At 33.8% G+C, this 25,551-nt stretch overlaps 1 pseudogene; it reads right to left on the reverse strand.

Annotated features, from left to right (window-relative positions):
* Window positions 1–7,136: 7,136 nt before the first annotated feature.
* Window positions 7,137–25,551, reverse strand: part of LOC114888064 — a 195,717-nt pseudogene continuing 177,302 nt past the window's right edge.

Genomic DNA, 25,551 nt, shown 5'->3' on the forward strand with positions numbered 1-25,551 from the left:
AGCAATGTGACTTAACACTCAGTAGAAAGTTTTTGACATTTAGAAGCATTTTATAATAGCATTTCCTATAAACTTAATTTTCAATATCCGTTGACAATATGCAGTTTGAAATGATGCAGGTCAACTTATTTTTCTCTTATCTTGAGTGGCAGTCCCCTTAATTTTGCATTACGCTTTATCATCTAAAAAAAAAGACAACAAGTAAATATCTTCAAATCAGTAAGGACTTGGAGCCTTTACCATAATCAGGAGAGTAAGGTAAATTTCAGAAATAGACGAGGGAATTGCCCAAACATGGAATGAAAGGGAAAAAAATATAATACATTTTCATAAGTACCTAACATTTTATCTGTGTAATGGAAAAGAAAAATCACAAAAAATATTTCTAGTGCCAATTCTCATAGCTCTACAAACAGAGAACTTGCTTAGTAAATGTTTTCGTTGTTAGCCTGAAAAGCTCTATCATCAAAGACACAGAAGCAATAAACATTCTGTCTTCCATCACAAGGCAATGAAGACCTTTTCTGCCCTCAAGTTGATGATTCTGGCTTTCTCTTCAGTGTTCCCTGGAGTGAGTGAACATTAAGGCTGATTTAGCCAGTTGTTAAATTTAAACTGTGCTTGTCAAAATAAATGAGCAAAGTACAAACAAAAGAATCTGAATTTATTTTTCTTCATTCTTTCTGTTTTCTTTCCTCACATAGCTATTTATTTGGGGGTGGTGATTGGTAAGCTTCAGCATATATATCAGTAATTAGTAATTAGATGGCTAGTGATAAGCTGAGAATGTATATTAATAATTTATTATATGAGAAAAGATAATACATATGCTAGCTACTTTCTCCATATAACGAACAAAGAAAAAATTCTTTCTACCAACAAAGAATATTTCTGATAAATTTTTTAACTTTGAAAATAATTGGGTGTCTCAGTATAGACAAGAATATCTTGTTTTGGGGCGATAGCATGGCATGGTGGAAGGAACACTGCATACTCCAAGGTAAAGGGAATGGTTGTCTTCAGGGCCACAGAGCAGTGGAAGTGTGAGAACTTGTTTTAATATGACTACAAGCTCTATGAATTTTCCCAGTCATTTAAAATTTCTAGACCTCAATCCCTTCACTTATAAAATGTGAGTAATAAACACTTTCACTACACAGTATATTTAAAAATAGGGAAAATCCATTACTAATGCCTGATATTATTTTTAATTTATCCTTATTCATCTACTTAATGAGAAGTACACTCACTATTCCCACTCCCGAGGGAGGCTTACTATTTCATGTTTGGTGTTTTACCTCTAAACTTGACAGGGCAACATGCACATTTTATGAGCTTCATCTGAGTTCTCTAACATTTGGATTTTTTTGACAATTTCCCTGAAAATGAAAAGATACCAATAAAAGAATCTTCAGTCTCTGAAAAATGTATTGGCCCATGGAATAATAAATGTGACTCCATGTCTATTGATTCTCAGGAAAAAGGGATAATGGAAAAGTCAGGTGTTCACCATATTAAAGGTTCATTAAATGTCCTTTTGAAATTAATTTTGTTATTCTCTGAGAACTTATATATTACCAGCTTTGTTAAGTTGCTAGGAAGAATCACTCCCAATCAATGGGCAAGTTATTTATTTACTATCTCAGTCCTTCCTTGTTTCTCGGATTCTTCAGACCCCTATTTTTGTCTTTCTGACTGCATTCATCACTACCCCTACCTTTTCCTGATATTTAGATTTCTCAACTGCTTTACTTGTCCTCTTCCTATACTTCTGTCTACCACCCTTCTGTCGCCTGACCTTATCCTGTTATTCTCTCTACACTAGACAATAGGTACTCAAGTGCCAAGAGGTGCTACACAGCAGAAATATTTTAATTTTATTAAATGCTTCTCCAAAGAGTTTTAAAAAAAAAAGAGGTAGCACTTTACTTATCTCTTTCAACTGGTAGTTATGTTTTGCCTTTTTAGAAACATTTATTTATACAGGTCTCTCACTGTCTTCTAGATTGTAATACAATATTTAGAATGGGATCATGTATTTTTTTCTCTATGCTTTGCAGCATAAAGAAAGGATGCTCATGCATAGTAAGTTCTCAAGAAATATTTGTTGAATATTTAATTTTTTCTTTAAAAATTTGATGTTAACAAATCTAAAAATTTGAGTAATCTACTTATGAAACATTAAACATTTTCTATTTCCTTATCTTGATAGATTCCGTTTTCCAAGTCTCTGAAGGGCTGTTGACTTTTCTAGTTTTTCTTTCCAACTAAAATGGTAATTAAATGCCACTATGTATTACTCTTCATATTCTATATGTGCATGTCTTAGATTATCCATAAGTCTCTACCAGTTCAAAAATGTTTTCAATACTGCTTGATTGTTATTTATTGCATCCTACAAGCCATGGCCAATTCTACACAAAGAAAAATAAATGAATAAATAAAAACCTTTTCAGAGAAGCAATGCTTTTAGGTCTTATCAATTTTTACAGTAAATGACCAAAAGGAAAACAAATGAAATAGTAGATGGATTAAAATAAACGTAAGAGATAGTATATATAAAACATTTGTTCCCATCTTAGTTCTATATCCTTGTTATTTAGATAGCTAATTAATCAATGAAAGATAAGATAAATATCTTTTAAATACTGGGTTGGCCAAACAAAATTATTTCTATCATTCTTAATGTTAAAACCCCTATTTTAAGATAAAGTACATATAGAAAGTATCTCTAAACTCTCAACTCAAAATTTCTGAATTCCTGAATGCGTTATCATAAGCCACACACAAAAGGAGATGGCAAGAAAACCTCTGATTCTAACCTCTAAATAATAGATGATCTAAATAAGAATCCATGATATCCATAGAAACATAACAAGATCAATATGTTGTAATCCATTTACCAAATTGTGAAAAATAAAAATGAACAGATTTCTCCATATTTAATAACTGAGTGCAATTTGTTAGTTTCAAGATTTGGCTATTCTGTACTCATATCCATGAAGATCCACTCTAAGGTCCCTGTTGAGAAACTAATCCAAATACTCTCCTGACTGTCTTTGTTTTTCATCCATCTATGGTCTCCAGACCTGCTGATTTGATTAGCAGCCACAACACCTTCTGACTAACCATAAAGAAAATGAATCAGTTAGAAGTTATTCTGATTAACCAAACAGAGTCAATAACAAGCCAGGACTCAGTGATGAATTATTTCCTTTTACTACTTTTTTTGATTACAAATTAAGGAGCAGATTTGTCATGAGCTTGGAACCATCTTATTTACTTTCCCTGACATCAGTTCATTCTTTGAACTATATCATGCTACCTTGTGATGTTTGAGTCATGATGTTGATCATCAGCTACAAGTGAATGTGGTTCAAGTGTCTAAGAATTTTAGGTCTTAGTTTTATCATGTTAGTAGAACAGACATGAATAATTCTACCCCAATGTCCCTGTCAGCTTTAGATCTCTATGTTTTATTTTCTGCTCTTTAAACATGATTTAGTCACAAGAGCTACTCAATAACAAAAAAGGAAGACTTGAAAAAGCTCTAGGCTATATGTTTATTAAATATTAAACAAATAGATGTCTCATTCTTAGTTATTTTAGATAAGCCAACTTATTTGACCTAGCGATATCACTTTTCCAGAAAATGTATTTAGCCAACTGACTATCCAACTATTTTTCTCATGGTGCTACTTATAGATTTTATACCATTAACTTCTTGCAAAGTTTTTCAGCTTTTGTAGATATATTGACACTTTTTTTTAGCACCTGGATGCTGTGCTCTACCCTCCATATATCACGGTGAAGAAAGGGCAATTGACTTTTATGATTATGTGGTCCAGAATTGATTCAAGGTTGAGTATTGTTGCTCTCTTGTCCTGAAATGTTTGAGGAAGAAGAAAACTCTCTAGCAAGCTAAGAAAACAGATAACCTATGAAGGCTTTTACGATCCTATAATTCTATTAATAGCAGTCTAGAAATGGGAAACTCTGCCCCAGTGTCACCAGGACACTAAAACAGTAGGTATGATTATTTCAGGAAATCAGGTGGTGGGTTTAAGGTTGAACAGCAATCCTCAGTGTCTTTCACAGGTCTACCTAGGAAACTAAAACTGAAAACAAGGCAGCCAAATAGGTCAAATAAATTAAGCTAAGTCTACAAACAAAGAGTTAGGTTTCCAGTTCAACGTTAAATCTCATTAGAATAAGTGACCTAGGTGAGAAAGCCAAAAGGAAGAAAAGAAAATAACAAAGTAAAATCAATTTAATTTGGAATCATTGTCCTCACCCTTAATCCTAAATAAAAAGAATGTGTCAGATATATATTTTATCAGACCTGAGCCAAAAGAGGTGTTTGAAAGTACACCCATATTCTAGCCACAAAGCATAGCACTGCTCATATCTACAGTTTGGAGACAGGCTTGTCCCAGGGGAAACTAAATTTACACAGAAACATATTTAGAACTTAATTTTAATACTTTTGATTTTAATACTTTTGATAGAACATTGAAATTTGCAATACCAATCATTGTATACTTTGCCCATTGGATCTGTGATGATTGAATTATCCAGACTTTTTGAAAAGACCAATTATACTTGAGGATATAATTATAGCAGATAAGTGGAAAAGAAACTTTATGAAGAATGCAAGATCTACCTATTCAGTGTACAGGAAGAAATCAGGAACATGGGTCAGAAAAGAGTATAAAGGATGATGCATTTGATCTACCTGAAGGACAATGTAATGATTTATCTAATAGCAAAGCAATAATCAACAGTGGGATTCATCAGAAAAAAATCAAAGTTCTTCCAGCAAGGTATAGTTCAGAAATAAAGTAGTTTGGAATATTTAAAAACTTCCTTTATGGTTTTCTTCTCTGACATGCCCCTTTATTTATGACTTCATTCAGTTTCTTTCCTACAAATTCCATAGCATCTGGCACCTGCCTTTGATGCAGCAGTAACACCAGGGTTTGTATTTCATGCTAGCTTTGCTGTCTCCTCAAATGAGCCTCAATTTTATATTAGTGTCTTCGCAGCATTTAACACAGACCTATCATATAGCAGTTGCCCAGTAAGTTTTTCAATTAACTGAATTGATTAAACATAATGTTTTCATATTATATTAAACATTTTTGAAGTAGTAATTAAAAGCAATTCAAAGCAGAGATGTCAAAAATTAGAACATTCCACTAACTATAATTCAAAATTTTTTTGTAAATAAACAGCAAAGGATATTTATGTCCCTAAAATGGAAGTGATTAACATTCAGTTTTTGGTGTTATTTTACTACCAGACATAAAATTTGTAAGGACTCCATGGACAATTACTTATAGGTAATAGTGGATTAAAGAGTGTTAAAATAGTTGCTTTCTTGTAGGATCTCATCTGTAAGTGGTCCAATAATCTGGGATAAATGATAAGTAGTTTACCAAGATTTGATCAAGAGATAACAATTAGGGCTTCCCTGGTGGCCCAGTGGTTGAGAGTCTGCCTGCCGATGCAGGGGACACGGGTTCGTGCCCCAGTCTGGGAAGATCCCACATGCCGCGGAGCGGCTGGGCCCATGAGCCATGGCTGCTGAGCCTGCACAAAACAATTAACGAACACACAGTTTTGAGAGCATTACCCTGCTGTGGCCCCCTTTACCTGGGAAAGCAATAAGGGTATACTTTTCTACTTCACCTTCTGCCCCACCCCCCAAAAGAAAGAAATAACAACTGGAACTATTAATATTTGTAGCATTCTTTGGAGTTGTCTGCATCAGAGGGTACTTTGGGATTTTACTATAGGCTTGAGAGTACTTCTTTGATATCAGATATATTTAGAATTACTTTCTGCTTTCACTGCATTGTACATACACCTAAGCTGCAGGAATTTTTACATTATATTTATCTACTTCTTGTGTTTGTCTCTTCTTTTTTTCTTTGTACATTATTTTAATAAAAAACACACTACTGTGTACAAATATACAGATCTCAAGTTGTAACATTCAAATACAGAATGTGATAAAGTAGCTTTGTAAGTTTTCTTCACTGTGACAGATTTTCTGTCACATTTAGATCTTTATGATTATTAAGACATAATGAACAAGAGAAGTAAAGATTTTCCAGCCTCATGATTATTAAATTCCTCTGCAAAGGAACGAAGGTATTAAGTCATTAATAGGGAAACAGCTGGCAAATTAGATGACCCTGCCTACATTGCATTAATGTAAGAGACACAATAAGAGATAAGAAACTGTAGTTAAATGTTAGAAGTATAGGCAATATAGCTTTCTCAGACTTCTACCAATGATTATATACTTGATATATAAACATTCTTAAATGTAAAATAGTTCAGTATGATTGTACCTATATTTGTTCCACAATGACAGTTTGTTTAATGTAATAATCTGATATATATTTTTGAACTGGAGTCATTTACAAAGAAATACTGAGAAATCCTGAAAAGAAACTATTAGTTCCAAGTCAAATTATGTTTAAAGGTTAAGAGATCTACGGAAAACAAAAGTGTGGGTTAGAAACATTGCGTACATGCCAATTTTTATTTCTAAGAGAAATTCTTACACAAATAATCATTGTCTTTGTCTTATAAAACAAAACCAAAAAATTCTAAAATTAATCCCACAAATCCAAATTATCAGAATTTAGAGTAACAAAGTCAGAGTCAGTCTTGTCATCTGTACGTTAATTTAAAAAATCAAACTGCTTTGAGGAGAGCATGACATTCAGCCCTTAAATAATGACAACAGTTACACAGCTCTTCTTTTGTTTTTTTTAGAGAAAGATGTATATCCAGGAAACCCAATGGAATACATTACTTCTGAAATTCCATAAAAGCTGTAAGGCAGCCAAGTGTTGATTGTATTCAATGACAGTAAAATTTGCACTCTTAATGACCATTGACGGGCTTTGTGCCAATATTCAAACAATACGCTTTTCATTGACTATCAATGCAAAGGCGAGGAAAGAAATACAATATATCATACCCCAGCATAGAGCTACTATATTTGTATAAAAGAATCACTACTTATCTGTTGTTTTAAATGAAGCCCCATCCAGGCATTAAGCTATAATCTAAATGTTTGATAGTGCCTAATCTCAACTTCCAAGATGAACAAAAAGAGTTTATGTGTGAACACTGATTTTCTTTGGCCTCAATGGATACCATTTTCTCTGGGGGCAGTCTTTAGTTGGATCAGGGTCATATTTTAGGTCCAATGAATGTACAACAGGGTGGTACTGCTTCAGAATTTCTTGTTTTGCTTTCATGATTTTGATGACATATTCAAGGATCTTTCTGGGATACTGCTTACATTTTGTGGCTATATCGACTATGATTTCATCAAACTGGTCTTCAAGGACTTTGATATATCAGAATCCATAAAATAATTGTCTGAAGCTTCTTGCCATGCTTGCCCATTAATGCTGACATTCTCTTGCACAGCTGTTTCAAAAGTCCACTGTGCATCTCGCAACACGGGCTCCCGAGTCTCCTCTGGCAGCACGTCCCCAGCTTTTGCACTAAGCGGACGCACAGTTCTAGCATTTCCGTCAAGGCCCGCTTCAAGGTGCAGCTCACTCGGAAGTCTTTTCCGGAGGTGGCAAGGACAGAGGCCCCATCATCTGTCCAGGCCACACTCTCCATGTCCCACGGAGGAGAAAGGGCCACCTACTCCTATTTGTCTCTTACTTTAAAAAAAAAAAAAAAAAAAATTAGAGCAGTTCTAGTTACAGAGATTTCCCATATACTCCCTGCCCCAAAACATGCATAGCCTCCTCCATTATCAACACCACTCACTAGAATGGTATATTTGTTACCAAAGATGAACCTACATTGGCAAATCATTAAGTTTGCTCTTGGTGTTGTACGTTCTATGGGTTTGGACAAACGTACATGTATCCACCACTGCAGAGCATATTCACTGTCCTAAAAATCTTCTGTACTCTGCCTATTCATCTTCCCCCTTATGCCACCCTGGCACTATTGATCTTTTTTACTGTCTCCATAGTTTTGCTTTTTCCAGAATATTATATAGTTGGAATCTTACACCATGTAGTCTTTTCAGATTGGCTTCTTTCACTCATAAAATACATTTAAGATTCCTCCATGTCTTTCCATGGCTTGATAGCTCATTTATTTTTAGTGCTGAATAATATTCCATTGTCTGGGTGTACCACAGTTTATTTCTCCATTCATCTACTGAAGGACATTTTAGTTGCTTCCAAGTTTTGGCAATTATAAATAAAGCTGCTATAAACATCTGTTTGCAGATTTTTTTCTGTCCCTGTACCATACCTTGTCCAGAAGTGTATATAAAAGGAATCATATAGCACATGATTCTGCTCTTTGAATCTGGCTTTTTACTAAGCATAACACATTTGAGATTTGCCTGTTGCGTGTCACTAGTTTATTCCTTTTTTAGTGCTGAGTAGTATTTCATTGTATGGGCCAGAGCTTGTTCATCTATTCACCACTGAATGTCAGTTAGGTTGTCTTCAGTGGGAAGATTATTAAACAGCTGATGCAAACAGTTGTGTACAGTTTTTTTTTGCAAAACCACAAATCTTCATTGCTGTTAGATTGAGATTGCTGGGTCATTTAATAAGCATATGTTTAACTTTGCAAGCAACTGCAAAAATATTTTTCAAAGTGACCTTAACATATTTTAATCCCATGAGCAAAGGATGAGAGTTATGGTTCCTCTGATCTTGAAAGAACTTGGCATAATAAATCTTTTTTAAATTTTAGCCAATCCATAGGTATATAATAGCATCTCATCATAGTTTTAATTTGCATTTTCCCTACTTACTAAAGATGCCATCTTTTCATGTGTTTCTTAGCCTTCTGTGTATTTTCTTTGATGAAGGGTTTATTCAAATCTTTAACTGTTTTTAAAGTTGGGTTGATGTTTTATTATTATTGAGTTTCAAAAGCTATTTTTTATTCTAGATACAACTTATTTAACATATATGTATTGGAAATGTTTTCTCAAGTCTATGGCTTGTCTTTCATTCTTTCAATAGTGTCTTTTGTAGAACAGAAATTGTTAATTTTGGTAAAGTTAAATTGACCATTTAAAAATATATTATGCTGTTGATTTTTACCTAGTTTGTAGCTTTGCTTGATTTAAGATAAAGATTTTCATGCTTAGACATGTATGTTGTATGCAAATTTGAGTGGAAAATCATGCAAATACTCTAATAAGTAACAATATTTTTAAAGCAGTTCAGACAAATAATTATTGAATAGTTAAAAAAGGGTTGCCTTCAAGATTGTTGTGGCTTGTAAAATGTTCTTCAGGGTAAACAGTGTAGTCTCCTCTCTTTTGCTGGGAAGTAAAGATATATAAGTAATATCTACAGCACACTTGCTTGAAGCAAATGTATTCAAACCTTAATGTTCTTCAAAGCCTCCATTTGTAATTTTTAAAAAAATGTTCCTTGATCATATCCTTTAAAGAGTTATTATTATAAGTGATCCTTCATTTTACTCATTTGTAACAGAGATCATTTTTTATTACATCACCTTGAGAATATATATAATTTTTATCATTGGACCATCTGTTTGGGATTATATTAATATATCTCTAAAGTATGCACTGTTAGGCACTTAACATAATCAAGACACTGTATCAAGAAACATACCGGGTCCCTGCAGTTGAACTAGATATAGTTAGGGGATTTTTGAAAGGAACTTGAATTTGGGAAACTAAAACAGCTAGAAATGTATTATGAACAAAATGTTTTCAGTGAGAAAGGTGATATAACTAAGAGTAGAGCTCAAAATAAGTAGTGGATTATAATAGTAATATATTCTGTATGAGTAGAAAGAATGAGAGACATTACTCATTAATGTGCTTTGGAATTGAATGTAAATCACTATCAAATTATCAAGTACTTAGACAAGTATATCTTATGATTATCTTTTTGGTGAGCCCATTTCTCAGAAGGAATCATGAATCAAAGAGAAAGATTAAAGGGAAATATAATTTGATTTTTGACTATGCAGTTCAAAAATTAAATACAACTACATGGGTATCATATAGATACTTAGATGAAAGATTGAGAAACCAAAGCAAAGAGGAGCATATGTTTTTTTATCACTACAAGATTGAATAATCAGCAGATATAATTTATCAATCATTCTGGGTACAGCAAATCTCCAAATTTTTTAATTTATGTAATAAAATGTAATGTGAATAAAATTATGCTGTATTTGAGTCACATATACTTAATTTATCAAAAAGATTTTTTTCTCCTTACCCCAAGGCTTCAGCAATGCCTGGTGAGTTCTTTAAGCTTCTTGTAGAAAGTGCCTTTAAAGTTTTCCTTTCCTGATGGGCAATCTGTTTTCATCTTTAAAGAATAAATTAATTTAAATGTCTTGAGTCCTGAAATTCTGATTAATAATTTCTGAATAAATTGTGTGCTTAGTAGAATTTAAAGATATTTTTTCTTGTAATTAAAATGCAGTTAGTCAGTAGTTATTGAGTTTTGAGAGAGGTAGGAGATATGGGGTATATGCATATGTATAGCTGATTCACTTTGTTATAAAGCAGAAACTAACACACCATTGTAAACCAATTATACTCCAATAAAGATGTTAAAAAAAAAATAAGCGTATTGGGAGGGATGAGTACAAAGAAAGGAAACTACAGAAATTGTCGCATCTCCCCACATGGAACAATATTTCTGTTCCTACATGTCGTTATCTCAGAAGATTTGCCATTCAAGTTTACAGAGAATCAAAAAATTTTTTGATACAAATAAATGAAAACCAAAATTGTGGGTTATGCTCTTTTCTGACAGGAACATCTATAACATATGCATTAGTAGGATATGTTTAACAAAGATTATTAAATGTGTACTATGTACATATGTACAAAATACTAAATGAATTTGCTATTAAATTAGTATTTTGGGGGGAACTCCCTGGCAAACAAGTGGTTAGGACTCCACACTTTTATTGCTGAGGGCCCAGGTTTGATCTCTGTTCAGGAACTAAGATCCCACAAGCTGCATAGCATGGCGAGGCCAAGAAAAAATAAATAAATATTTTTTTAAAAAAAATTTTTATTTTTTAGGTAAGACTAGGTTGTACTCACTTATTAATGTTTATTGAGTATTTGTACACTTCTCAAGAGACACAGGGAGCACTTTTTTGGTTAACTTTATTCCTATCTTGAGACTTCCCATTTTGGCTGTGATGCATCAGATATATTTTCAGAATATTTGAAGGAATGTCCCGTTATGGAAAGATGTCCTTAAAATTTGCATAATTGTACTGTATAAACATTCACAATATTTATAATTATTTTTATTGTGATAATAGCAAAAAATTATAATATACATATTATTTATGTTTTAGAGTAATAATATTCATATAACTAGATTTGAGTCAATGAAAGATAGGTTGAATCAAAATAAAGCAGCAAAGAATAACATTTTCAATTCCGTATGTTGTTTCTACCACTGTTTAATAATGTATCACTTATTTACCAGGCTGGAAGGGGAAGGAGTGGGAGCTGTAGAATGGTAAGGCCGAGTCACAGTAGAAATCAGAAGTATGTCTTTCTCACAGTCTATCCTATGTAATTTTGAAAACTCTCAGTATTCTCAGTCTTCACTCTTCCTGTCATCCATTGATGACAATGTCAACAACAGCAAGTCAACAGCTGGTGCCCACTGAAGTTATTAGTCCTGATGAAGACTACTAATATCTTTGTCAACAATGTTGGACATGCCAAAGAAGCTAATAGTTATACTGGGTGCTGTTTTCTGATGATACTGATGTTGAAAACACTAACCTTCAATGCTGTAGAAATTGTCAGAAATACTAACACCATTTTGCTCTCTCAAAGTTGCATAGATTGTGCAATGGCATGTAAAAACAAAGAATTGTTTTCTTGCTCTTTTATTACTGGCTTCTCAGGTTTTTTTTTGCTGCACCGCACAGCTTGTGGGATCTTAGATCCCCAACCAGGGATTGAACCTGGGCCCTCGGCAGTGAAAACTCAGAGTCCTAACTACCAGACTGCCAGGGAATTTGCCAGATTTCTCAATTTAAAATTAATTCATGACTTTAGGAGATTGAAACATTGTCAGACGCTGAGTGCTAGGCACTGTGATGCCCTGAGAATTAACACTTCTTTCCAAGTTAGACATTTTTTTTTTAACTACAGTTATGCTCCTGCAGTCTTCTCTAAATGACTTAGCTCTCAAGACCCCCTTTATTCCCATATGTAAAAATAATGAGGCTGGGGGTAGGGCAGGAAGACATGCCACTAATCCCCATACTTGCCTAGACATACCTAAACTCTGGGAAAAATATACATTAGGATGGACATGAGACCCTGTTACAATGAGTTTTATTTACTTTACAAAATTATTTACAAGGTCTCATAAACATCAAACATTTAATCTATCAAGAAAAACAGCAACATAATCCCATAAATTTAATCTGCAGCCTGTAACTCTTTTTAAAAGAGTTCCTCAGCCAGATGACATAAAGATAGTATGACCACAAGACATCTCAAAATTGAAATTGGAAGGGCCAATGCATGCACTATTAGTAACTTTTCAGACCATATGGGCTAAATTCTTTTTTTTTTTTTTTTTTTTTTTGCGGTACGCGGTCCTCTCACTGTTGTAGCCTCTCCCATTGCGGAGCACAGGCTCCGAACGCGCAGGCTCAGCGGCCATGGCTCACGGGCCTGCCACTTCACGACATGTGGGATCTTCCCGGACAGGGGCACGAACCTGCGTCCCCTGCATCGGCAGGCGGACTCTCAACCACTGCGCCACCAGGGAAGCCCCGGGCTAAATTCTTAAATATGCATATGTAACTGAAATTTGTGTTATGATTTGATGTAAATTGGAAACTTCAAGACTTGAGCCAAGATCTAACCCATATTAATCTGGAGATAAACAACATAATTTCTTTGTGAAATATTGCAGAACAGATATTATGTTAGGTAAAATAGTAAATATTTCATTTGATATTTAAATAATGGATAAATTAGGAGTAAATCCTACTCAACTTAAAGCTATATTGTCTGAAAAAGTGATCTAGCTTATGTATTATTAGATAAATCTGAAGGTAATATGCAGATTGTTACAAATAAATTTACAAATTTATTTTGTAAATGTTACAAATTAATTTTCTTTCTCTGATTTTTAAAATGAAGTTTGTAGAAGAAAGACTTGGCTTTGTACCACATAACCAACCACAGCCTTCTGAAAAATATTGGTGACCTGGAGGGAAGTGTCTGGGAACTTTAAAACTGTGTGAATCATAACACATCTAGTAAGTGTTTCAGGAATGATTTTCAGAAGGTTATAAATGTAAACACTTAAAATTTAGTTGTGATTTAGTAAATGTGTAAAAATTAAAATACATTCATCAGAATTATCATCACTAAAGTGCTTGGCTTTGTGTGATTTCATATGGAATGACCTAATATTAATATCTAGAATACATACATAAAGCAAATTCTGGCTGAAAAGATGATAGGAGGAATACATTTCATATTACCTTAGAAAAACTATTCCTGAGTTCAGCTTTTGCTATATATATTTTGTATATGTTGATAAAGAACTTCCTATAGTGGGACCCACAAAATGAAGCCTGCCCCAGTGGTCCCACCCACACCACAAATCTAAACCTAAATCAACCTGCATTCAGGAGAAATGTCTCACTGTCTAGGAGAACTAACATACACCAATCACAATCCTCCAACTCAGCTCTAACTAACTCACCTTTCCCTAGAAAACAGGACTTGCTAACTTTACCAGGAAATCCTCAAACTTCTAGTCAATCATGCCTTGTTTCTGCACTGGGGCTTCGAATGCTCTATAAAACTTGCTCTTGCCCAAAATCCTTAGGGAAATCTGCTCCTCTGTTTGTGAGGCACCATACTCCCCCAATCCATGGATTATTTCCCCTTAAATTAAAGGACACCAAACTCATTGCTAAATTGTAATATTTTTGTCATTTGACAATGTAATGAGTTCATTTGAAAAAATTCTAATTCAAGATTAGATGAGGTGACCATTTACCTCCCAATAAAAGAAATATGCATTGCAAATAAATAAACAATTATTACTTAAAAGTTTTACTTAAAGAATACGATTTATCAAATAAACACAAAAATATTTGTACCCTAAAATTCTAATATTCTGTTTAGTTACATAATTACATTGTATAAGCACATGAAATATTTCTGTGTTATAATTTAATAATTTGAATCTTGAAATTCTTTGGAGGGATAGTCCAAGTATGTTTGTGGCTGGTCTACTCATCTCAGATTTTGTTTCCAATCTATGAGCTGTTAAGGAGCTTGTAGCAAAATATAAATCAACTAAGTCACTTAGTTCACCAAGTTCACAGGACTTTCCTATCATGTTGTTTAGCAAGATATTCTTGAAGAAGGAAGCAGTGCATGGATTGACGTTCTAGTTGAAACTTCTCTCCATGCATCTGCAGTCTGAGTAGAACTATATGCGTTACCTTTGCCTTTTTCCACTCCACTTACTTCAGTAGTGGCATACTTCCCTTTGACAACTTACAAGAAACTTAACTTCTACATAGACTACATTCCTTATTCTTTCTAGTAGATTTCTCCTTTTCAATAAGCTTTGATATATGGTCTATAGAGTAAAGTTTAGAATTTAAAAGCACCATTTCTACTTAGGAGCTCATAGCTCCTTTTCATGTGGTATGATAATGAGACTTTGATTTTATTCAGTAAGCCGTTGGTGCTAGCTTAGCCACTACATTTCTCAGTATTTTTGAAATCCACTATTGATATAAAGAAGTACTGCTGTAGTACCCCAAAATGATCTTGAAAGCTTAAAATAATTTGTCTGTGGTTAAATAAAAATAAGAGACATATGGGATAAATGAGCCTTCAATACAGTTTTATGCGTATAAAATCATAGGAGCATTCTTTTGGATGAGGGTCCTGCCAAAGCTGAACACATTAAGGAAAGCTTGAATTGTACAATAGCATGTTTCTGAATTTATATATTTCTTTATTCTTGTCTTAGATGAGACAGCAACCTGATCAGTGGAACTATTATAGATAATGCAGCTAAGAAATATATATTATGTATATGTGTATACATATATATATATATACATATACACACATAAACTTGAAACATTAGATAGTATGTCCAGTATTCCCTCCTTCATTTTACATATTATAAGTATATACATGTACAAATGCATTATACATATATAAGAAAGTGCATTTATACATTTATTCATTTACATTCAATTTTTTGTTAAGTGAAGTAGTACATACATAACCTTGAAATATGTTTCCATATTAAAGTGTCACTTCAAAAGATCTACCATATAATGGATTGTTTGTATCATTTTCTATGTCTGCATTCTATTAGACTGATTTTTTACAGACAAATTTCAAAATTAGAAAAAAAAATAAATCATACTACCTCATCTCTATATAGTAAAGGGTTTGGGTCCTGTTTCTTTCATTTTACATAAATATAGGACAGAGGAATAAACCATTTCTCTAAATGATTCTTTTATCAAATGCTCCACCTATTATAGAAGAGAATGAGTCCCAGGATTAGAAAGCTTGATTGTAGTATCACTGTTTAATGTGTACACACACACACACACTCCAACCAGTAATTACTTCCTATTGTTGAGAAATTTTCTTCCTGTCTAAACAGTGGATGCTAACCAGTGAACTTTTTTTTCATTGTTTGGTAGATTGTATTCCCATTTATCCATACATGGTTGCTCATCTGACAACAGCAGGTCCTATTATTTAATATAGCTTTTAAAAACATGGAAACTAAAAATTCCAAAATGACAATAAACCATTTAATTTTAGTTGATTTTATGACATATCTGGTTTTAGCACTTGTAGCTGCAATAAAACATATGTTAACTCCCTAATAAAACCTGAGTGATGCTGTGTCTGTCACCTCTTTCTATGTTGGGAAGTAGTGCACAAGTTATTACCTCGAGAACAGTTGTTCCTGTCTCCTGTGCAGATCCATATCACTCTCAAATTTGCATTCTGATAGAGAAGCAACAAATGTTACTTAAACCCCATGAAGTGTGTTAATTATACCAAGCTTCGTGAAATTATGGGTGAGAGATCCAAAAGGAATTCTACAGCTGTCTTTGGTCTCTTGAGCATATCTTGTCAGATCAAAGTCTTTATCACTTATATGATAACCTTAAAATTGCTTTTCTTCCCTTAAGTGGTATTCCCTAAATCTCAGTGATAGGGAAAAGCTCACACAAAGCTAAATAACAGATGTACTTTGGTGTTATTTAAATAGATAATGTTGATATCTTTAGAGAAACAACTAAAATTTACTGTTAAAGCTGAATTGAACTGGTCAGTGTATCTTACCAGTTTTACTTAATTATAAATATTTCCTCTCATTTTCTTTCTATAGAAATAAGCTTTCTATAGAAATAAGCTACAGAAATAAGCTCAGATCCTTTCCCCATGATTATAAAAGAAAGAGATTCTCTGGAGCCTCACCCTGTACATACCCATCTTTTGTTCTATGTGGAAGAATAGGAGATGGTACAGTTTTTCTAGATTATATGTATTTGAAAATGGACAACTATGTATGGGTGGAGAGTATTTAATATGATTCTTCTTCCTGTCATTTCAGAAAAAAAAGGTGAAAAATAAAACACATATTAAAGTGGAATTTTTAAATTGTACTATTCCCTTTTTTGTTGCTGTTTAAAATTTATAGGCTCGGTACAGCAGTATGGGATAGAAGTCTTGGGATCAGTTTCCAGAATTAGACAACTGGCTTAGGTTTGATTCCCTGCTCCATCACTTGCTACCTGTGAGAACTTGGACAAATTAATTAATGTTTCTGTGCCTCAGTCTCCTCACTTGTTATTTACATGCTAATTAGTTACTTCATATGGTTGCTATGAGAATTAGAAACGTTAATATGAGTAACATGCTTAGACCAGGGCTTGGCACATAGCAACCACTACCAAAATGTCATCAACTGTTATTACAGGAATCTTGAAGCAGCAGTGGTCCCATGTATTAAGCAGTTAAATGGAGGAACTTCAACCAAGAATTTCTTATGGAGGAATTCTTATTGCACTCATATGCAAAATATTGAATTTCAGTCCCCCACTAGGGGCCATTCTTGACCCTCAGAAAGCAGCAACTCATAGAAAGTCACCCTGTAACTGGGAAAACCTCAACCCACTGGAAATCTATAACATGTCAGACCCATCTAGGAGACAAATCTAATCCTTCTGGCTGAAAAATAGCTTGCAGCACTCTGTTGTCCTTAGCTTACTAATATTTGCAAGAATGGTTTGGATGGCAGTCAATGTCCTAGAGCCACCGAAGACCTTGACATTATCATTTTTCTTTGAAGCCTTAATGAGGATTACTGCAAAAGCAGATAGTCTGTAATTTTACACAATGACTTGCTGTTTTACTTGTCATGGAGATTATCATGCTAGAAGCACATCATCTATGTTTCCTAGGGATCATTTTTGAAATTTTAATTGCTTGGATTTGATTTTAAAAACCTCTAATTTTTATATATGCATGCTAAAATCATCTTTTTTATAATGAAAAATCTATGCACTTTAAATTAAAGAATGTTATAACAAAAAGTATATACTGCACTGCTTAGTACTTTATCATTTACCAAGTGCTTTCATATATGTAATTTCACTTGATTTAAAAAATAAGCCTAGGCTTCCCTGGTGGCTCAGTGGTTGAGAGTCCACCTGCCGATGCAGGGGACACGGGTTCGTGCCCCGGTCCAGGAAGATTCCACATGCCGCGGAGCGGCTGCACCCGTGAGCCATGGCCACTGAGCCTGCACGTCCGGAGCCTGTGCTCCACAACGGGAGAGGCCACAACAGTGAGAGGCCCACGTACTGCAAAAAAAAAAAAAAAAAAAAAGAAAAAAAGCCTATAAGCTATCAAGGGCAGCAATATTTTAACACCATTTGGTGGGTGTGGGTGTGGAGCTGGTTATTCTACAAGATGCCCTCATATTTTTAAGTTCACAAAGAGAGTATATGGGAAAACAAAGTCTTAAACACAAAACCATCTGCCACCAAATCCAGGATTCATTTAACTATATCAAATATTTGGGAGAGAGCACTTAAAGATAAACTGTAAATCCTAATATCTGGATGGCTATACTCAAAATCTTAGTCCATTTTAGGAACTAGGTTACTATTCTAATTTTGAAAATGTATGCATATGACATCAATACTTTTAAATTTATTATCTCTAGAAAATCTCATCACAGGGAGTGACAATAATATCTTAAAGAACAAAATGAATTAGAATAAAGCAACAATTGAATGACAAATTCCTTTATAATAATTTCCCAAGGACCTTCCATTTTGTGTAGAGAAGATACTTGGGCTACATATCCCAATGATTATATATGTATAAACCATATAGATAAACCAGGCATTTTATGAAATTTGTACAGGCCTTTTGTTAGAGTTGAGAGTGGCATTTTCACTAGCTTCTACTCTTAAAGATTAGGTTTACTCCTGGACATCAAGTAATTTTGTTCACTAAAAACGTGATTTGTATTTATTTGTGTTCTGTGTGAGTGGTGTTGTTATGTAGAAATGTGAAACTCTATTTCAGGGTGTAATGCTTAGAATCCCTATAAAAATAATCTCAATAGATAATGGGAATTTTTTTTATTAATTTATTTATTTTTGGCTGCGTTGGGTCTTCGCTGCTGTGTGTGGGCTTTCTCTAGTTGTGGCGAGCGGGGGTTACTCTTCGTTGCGGTGCGCGGGCTTTTCATTGTGGTGGCTTCTCTTATTGTGGAGCAGGGGCTGTAGGCGCGTGGGCTTCAGTAGCTGTGGCGCACGAACTTTGTTGCTCCGCAGCGTGTGGGATCTTCCAGACCAGGGCTGGAACACCTGTCCCCTGCATTGGCAGGCAGATTCTTAACCACTGTGCCACCTGGAAAGTCCCATGGAATATTCTATTGAATATTCTCGTAGTTGGTTCACTTGAAATTGCCCTGAACCTACAGTAAAATATAAAACATTTCAAACTAAATACAAGTATGGCTTGGATTCAGTTAAGAAGATAAGAAGGCATATGGGAGAAATATTTGTCATTTTTAATATATATGAGAAAGATGTAAAAGAATGAAGAGTGGGGAACCACTTTACCTTCAATAATAAATATTATTACCTTCTATTATAAGATTATTATAAAATTATCATTCGGATTCACATTATATGGTGATTAGCTAAGGTTTGATAAATATTCTGTAATGAGATAATAAGGTTGTATTGTTTTACAAATTATACATATTAGTTATAATATTTAGCCCATCTCTGTGGCACTGAAAACAAAACCCATGTCTACTGAAATCAAAACCGTCACTACATTCTTCCCTTAGCTAATTTATTTTTACATTGAAATATTCATAAGACAGTAAAACATACTGCTATTTGATCTATATATTTTTAAAACATATCAATATTTTTCAACATTATAGAATACATCTCTTCTAATTTTGTGTGTGTGTGTGTGTGTGTGTGTGTGTGTAAAACTGTGTTTCATTCCTCCTTCTTGAACTCATTGTATAGGAAAGAAGTTTGAGTTTAAGTCCCATATTCATTCATTCCCTAATTCCTGTTATTATATCTATACTACTTTCCCCCTCTAAATTGAAAGTGATAATAATATCCAGATTTGGGGTCTGTACTGCCAAATATGAAGATATTAGATTTCTCATATGCTGAATTCATATCCTCTGGGCTTTGCCAGCACTTTTAGTTTCCTTGCCTTCAACTGCCCATGCAGCTGCCAACTAATTTGCTCTCCTTCCTGAGAGATTATCACAAGAGTACTTCAGTCAAATGTGCGCTGAATCCTGGCTTGAGTTCTACAGGGAACACCCAATATCTCTCCGGTTAGCTAATACATAAATTCAGACTCCTTTATTCCCTACTCTTCTCAATTTAGTTCAGATCAAAAGGTACATCTTCACAAACAATACCATGAATCTTGTTTTTTAATGCTCACTCTTGTTCCAAGTAACTGTCCAATACAGAGAATTACCATAAGGCAGAAATCAAAATGCAAGACCAGATGCATTAAAAGAGAATAAAAGAAAGGAACTCAGGAAGAAAGTGATAATTTTGTCTCAAGTTTTTTTTCACAAACAACATTATCCCTAATACGGATTCATCACCGTATATTTGATTTTTCCCTTGGCATATTACCTGAAGTTAGAGTGAGGTAGATTGGTAACACTGGTATGAATCAAGTGAGAAAGAGTATTTTCTAAATTGAAAATTTAGAATAATGTGAGTCAATTCTATTATGAATAAGGAATAAAAACTGCACTCTCATTCGGTTTAGAAGTATACTTATCTATCTACCATTAAATTATAAAGTTTCTTGATATGACCACTCAGCAAACCCAAGCAGCTCTAGAGTACAGGTATACCTGGCTTTTAGAAAGTTTGCTTTATACCACTTTGCTGTTTTACCAAGGTTCTATATTAGTACCTGTTTTAGATAACTGAAATGAAGCAAAAGAGGATTTTTGCTTTTATGAAAAACGTTGAACAGTGAAGATGGCATTCAGCATTTGTTTTTCAGGGAGCAGTTATAGAGGCAGTGCACCATGAGCAGAGAGAGGGGTACCACCAAGCTCCTTCCCTGCGAACTACACTCAGTATCTCAGCATCAAGATCTCTTTGAACGTCTGTGCTTCTGTGAGCTTCTGTGCTTGATCTGGATTTACCCTGTGCATCCGTTAGCAAGATGTATCCTATGGCAATTGCTTCTTTATGCCATTTGTCTTACAAAAGGTTTCATAGAAACACTCTACTTTAGGAGAGTGGAAAAAACCTGTATCAAGAAAGTATAGAGTCAGGGAAAATCAGTACATTCTGTTTGGTTTTAACTGTCTTGTTCTTGCTAGCAGAATATCCTAATAATCAAGCCTGGGGTCAAGGATGGGATGGTGCCAGCTTTTAAAGATAAAATTTCTTTGAGAGAAATAAATGATGTGTTTTCACATAAGACAATGTAAAATGGAAATAAAAAAGAGAAGTAAACAAATTCGATTTGAAAAATAATGTTCCAAGAAATGTCATTATTTTTTAGGAAATATTTTATTTGAATTCAAATTACTCCATAGTAGAAGCCTCTTACTAATACACTGAAGTGCTACTTCCAGTGGTTTGAAGTCTTCAGTAATAATGAAGCCCAAAGTAGTGACCCTATCTTATATTTACAATTTTTTGACTGTTGCAGTCAATGGTGACATTATTGCCTATGTAATAATACCTATAAATTGTTACTAGACCACATTCAATTAATGGTGACAAGAAAAATTATGTCAGAACTGTGAATGTAAAGACAACTAGTAGGCATATCATCAAATCTCTGAAGAAAGCTGAAATTGCCAACCCAGTGTCAAAGAATTTTCCAGAAACATACTCTGAAATAATAAAGAGAAAGCCTAATGTCTGAGACAGATGTGTAACACCTATCAAGGAAACTCACTCCCTCCCAGTATTCATCAATCAAAGCTTTTTAAGACATTCAAACACATATTTTATGAAAAATTTCCCAGATAAGCACTCCAATTTTAAATATAAATTTAACACTCTTAAAACAATCACTTTTTGAAGTATAGATTTTATTGAACTGATATTAAAAACAATATCATTCTGTGTAGACTATCCTGAAAATTCCTCCAAAAGCATATATTTGGTTTTTAAAACATTTGCTTTCATTCATACAATTAAATTTTAATATTTTTGTTTCATAACAAACATTGGAATTTCTACAATTTGAAATAAGTTCTAATATCTAAACTGTAAAATATAGCATTGTATTTTTAGGGAATAAGAATTGTTCACTTACTCAGATACTAAGTAGGACATAAGTATGGTTTTATCTTTCTGGTGTTGCTTATTAATTCTTTCAATTTTACCTCTTATGTAGACTCCTTAATTCCCCAAAGGAAAAATAAGTTCTTTGAAAGAGTTATGTGAAATAGATTTATCTACTTGCAAACAATTCAGGTAGTGTACTTCAATGTGATAAATTTAATGAAAGGTGATAATTTTTACAGTATTGTAACATATCCTAATCCTTCCTTGAACTTTCTACACGTGTGGCCACATCATATAACTAATTTCATCTAAGCATACCATAATTATTGGAGAAATATTTTGTAAAAATTAACTTTCAAAATAGCAAAATTACTTATAAAATTTGATGCTACCTCATATTTTTTATTTTATCACCTGTGAAATAGTGAATCATTCTGAACGATACAATCCCTAAATTTTCATATCATCCACCAAGTCAATTGATCATAGTTTTTAAACAGAAGAAGCTTATTCATGTTGAATTTTATTGTTGAATATGTACATTTTAGCCTTTAGTAATTTTAGTTTTAAAACTCAATAAGGAATGTACTTATTTTTTTTTAAATCTACTGGCCAAATGTCCAACTTTCAAGTAAAACATAAACTGTTATTTAAGATTGTTTAATCAACCTTCTTCTTTTCCACGAAGGAGAACTTTTTGATGTGTCTGGTCACCATGATTTAAATCAGGGACTATTTGTACTGAAATCACATTTCCATAGAAGCTAATGAAGTTCTCTCTCTCTTGCTCAGTTTGACAACTTACTCTCAGCTCTGTCAACACTACATTAAATTTCTCAGTAGCCTTTCTGACTAGAATTTTGTGTCCTTCATTTGATGTTTGGATTGGAACTAATGACAATTTATCCAAGAGCTGGAAAGATTAGCAAGATCTCTTTTGGGGGATTTAGACAAAAAATATAAGAAAAAAAAGGTAAACTTCCGATTGCCAGCAATTTCTTTCTAAATGGTGCATTTTCTCCTTTATTTTCCTTTTTTTGAACAAATTTAATGCCACATTTTCTGTTTCCATATATGGTGAAATAAGGCAATGAACTATATAACATGCTTGCTATTTAGTTGTCAATCAACATCTCTGTGTACAAAGATCATTGTACTGCAATATTTGTTAAAATGCACCTTTTCCCTATGCTACTCTTGGTCTGCGTTAATATTATGAGCTGTTACTTGTGAAAGATAATAATTTGTTTTTTGCCTCCTTCCAGAATCACTGTTAAATCTGCTCATTGCTGCAAGCTAAGGTCACATAGCACTCACAGCCTTATTATAACTGACAACTACATCTTGGTTTGAACGCCAATTCAATTTACACAGGTTTTCCTTTACACATTTTTCTCATATATTAGGTAAATAAAATGCTCACACAGCCTTAAATCAGTTAAAGGGCAGATAGATGTTTTGTTGTACAAGCCACCTCCAAACAGCTCGGCAAACAGCTCTGTCTGGGCTGTAAGAACTCTGATTCCCCTTGGGGCAGGAACTTGTCACCATAGTTCACTGAGGGAGGAGTGATGCTTTTAACATTCCATATACTCAGTAAAATTTGTTTTTTTATGTGTGCTGATAATTAGTATCAGATACTGGCCCCTGAACTGTCTCTGAACAAGAATTTCAGAGATCTTACTAAGGAGACTTGATGCTTGTGTTTCAAAAAGATCCTACAAAGCTGCCTGTGCGAATTTACCTCTCAAATCAAAAATGATCACCAGTACTGAGAGTGACAGATTGATCAGTGGCCTCTGGCTTCAGTGACTCTTCTGATGTTCTCCTCATTGCAGGGTTCACAATACACTTCTCTCCACAACTCCTGAACAGCCCCTTTTCATACTCCTTACTCAACTTTAGCTCCTAGTTGATCCCCAGATTTCCTCTCCAGTTTCTGTTCCTATCAAATGATTGAACATTTTATCTGTACTTCACTTTGCCTTTTCCTTCTCATTTCTTCTCTTTGTCCTAAAGAGTCCCTTGGGAAATAAAATAAGAATAATATAATATCTATTTTCCCTCCTCCTTATTTTAGCAGGAAGTGTTCATCATTACAGATTGCAGGTAAGGACAATATTTAATAACAATAATTCATATTTAATATTAATTTAACAATTGCCAAGCTATTTGTTAAATATAATATAAATTGACTTATAAAAATCTGAATGCTCACATTTAAATCTTATTTCTCTAGACCACATAAGGTAAGAGGCAAAAAGTTGCATTTCAAAAAAAGTGATTATTTCTCGTATTTGCTCTTAATATACTTTTATGGATATCTATCACTCCCAAACTTTCCCTTTAATCTCCCATAGGTTTATTATTTCTTTGAATATCTAGAATCATCTGAGATACTTTAACCAAAACTACCCTCTCAGCTACCAAAAGGCAAATTCTATTTTATTCCTTTTCTTTTTTTCTTGAATTTTCAATTCACTGAATGTCATCTTTTCAGTTAGGCCTTCTCTGACACTGCCTATTTAATATCTCTACCCAATTGTCTTAGTCCATTCAGGGTATTCTAACAAAATATCACAGATTGGGTATTTTATAAAATGACAGAAATTTAGCGCTCACAGTTTTGGAGGCTGCAAGTCAGGGTGCCAATATAATGGGGTGAAGGCCCTCTACCAGGTCACAGAGTTCTTATTTTGTCCTCACAGGGCAGAAGGGGCTCAGGATCTCTCTGGAGTCTCTTTTAAAAACCAGTTATCTCATTCATAAGTGCTCTACCCTCAGGACTTAATCACCTCCCCAAATCCCCAACTCTTAATACCAACTTTTCAGGGCATTAGGATTTCAAGATATGAATTTTGGGGAGATACAAATATGCAGGTCATAGCACCATTCACTATCTAACCCAATCACCTAATATTAACTTAAAGTTGTTTATAGTAATGGCACTTATCATTTAAAAAGTTATATTAGTTCTTTGTCTGTTTCCTCCTACTAAACACTTAAACTTTATGAGAGCAAGGAATCCATCTTGTTCACCACACACTCTCTGCACTTATAAGACAAATGGTAGAGCTCAATAAACACTTCTTGAATGACTTTTATCAATCAGTGTATTGATGCAGAGATACTTTCCTTAGCTATTTGACTTAAGTTTTCTCTGTATCAACAATTTTAGCATATTCATTCATTATATATTCCACACATTCTTATTAAGTACCTGCTGTGTACCATGCAATATTATAGGCGTTAAAAAAGACACCTTGCACACAGTGAGCATTGAACAAATATTTCCTAAAAAGTATTTCCTATAATTACATTGAGTTAACCTCATTAGAAAATGTCACCAAAGGTAATTGTTAAACCCAGAGGTTTCTGAAATACATCATTTCTTTTTAAAATAAAATAGCTTATTTTATTTACATTACATACTTTTCTTACAATAACTTCACCTGAGTTATCTTTACCTGATTTCCCCACTGACTCTCTCTTTTTTTTTTAACATCTTTATTGGAGTATAATTGCTTTACAATGGTGTGTTAGTTTCTGCTTTATAAAAAAGTGAATCAGTTATACATATACAAATAATCCCGTATCTCTTCCCTCTTCCGATTCCATCCCTCCCACCCTCCCTGTCCCACCATTCTAGCTGGT

This window comes from Monodon monoceros, unplaced genomic scaffold (assembly GCF_005190385.1).
Source record: "Monodon monoceros isolate NGI ecotype Baffin Bay Population unplaced genomic scaffold, NGI_Narwhal_1 Super_Scaffold_8, whole genome shotgun sequence".
Classification (NCBI taxonomy): domain Eukaryota; kingdom Metazoa; phylum Chordata; class Mammalia; order Artiodactyla; family Monodontidae; genus Monodon; species Monodon monoceros.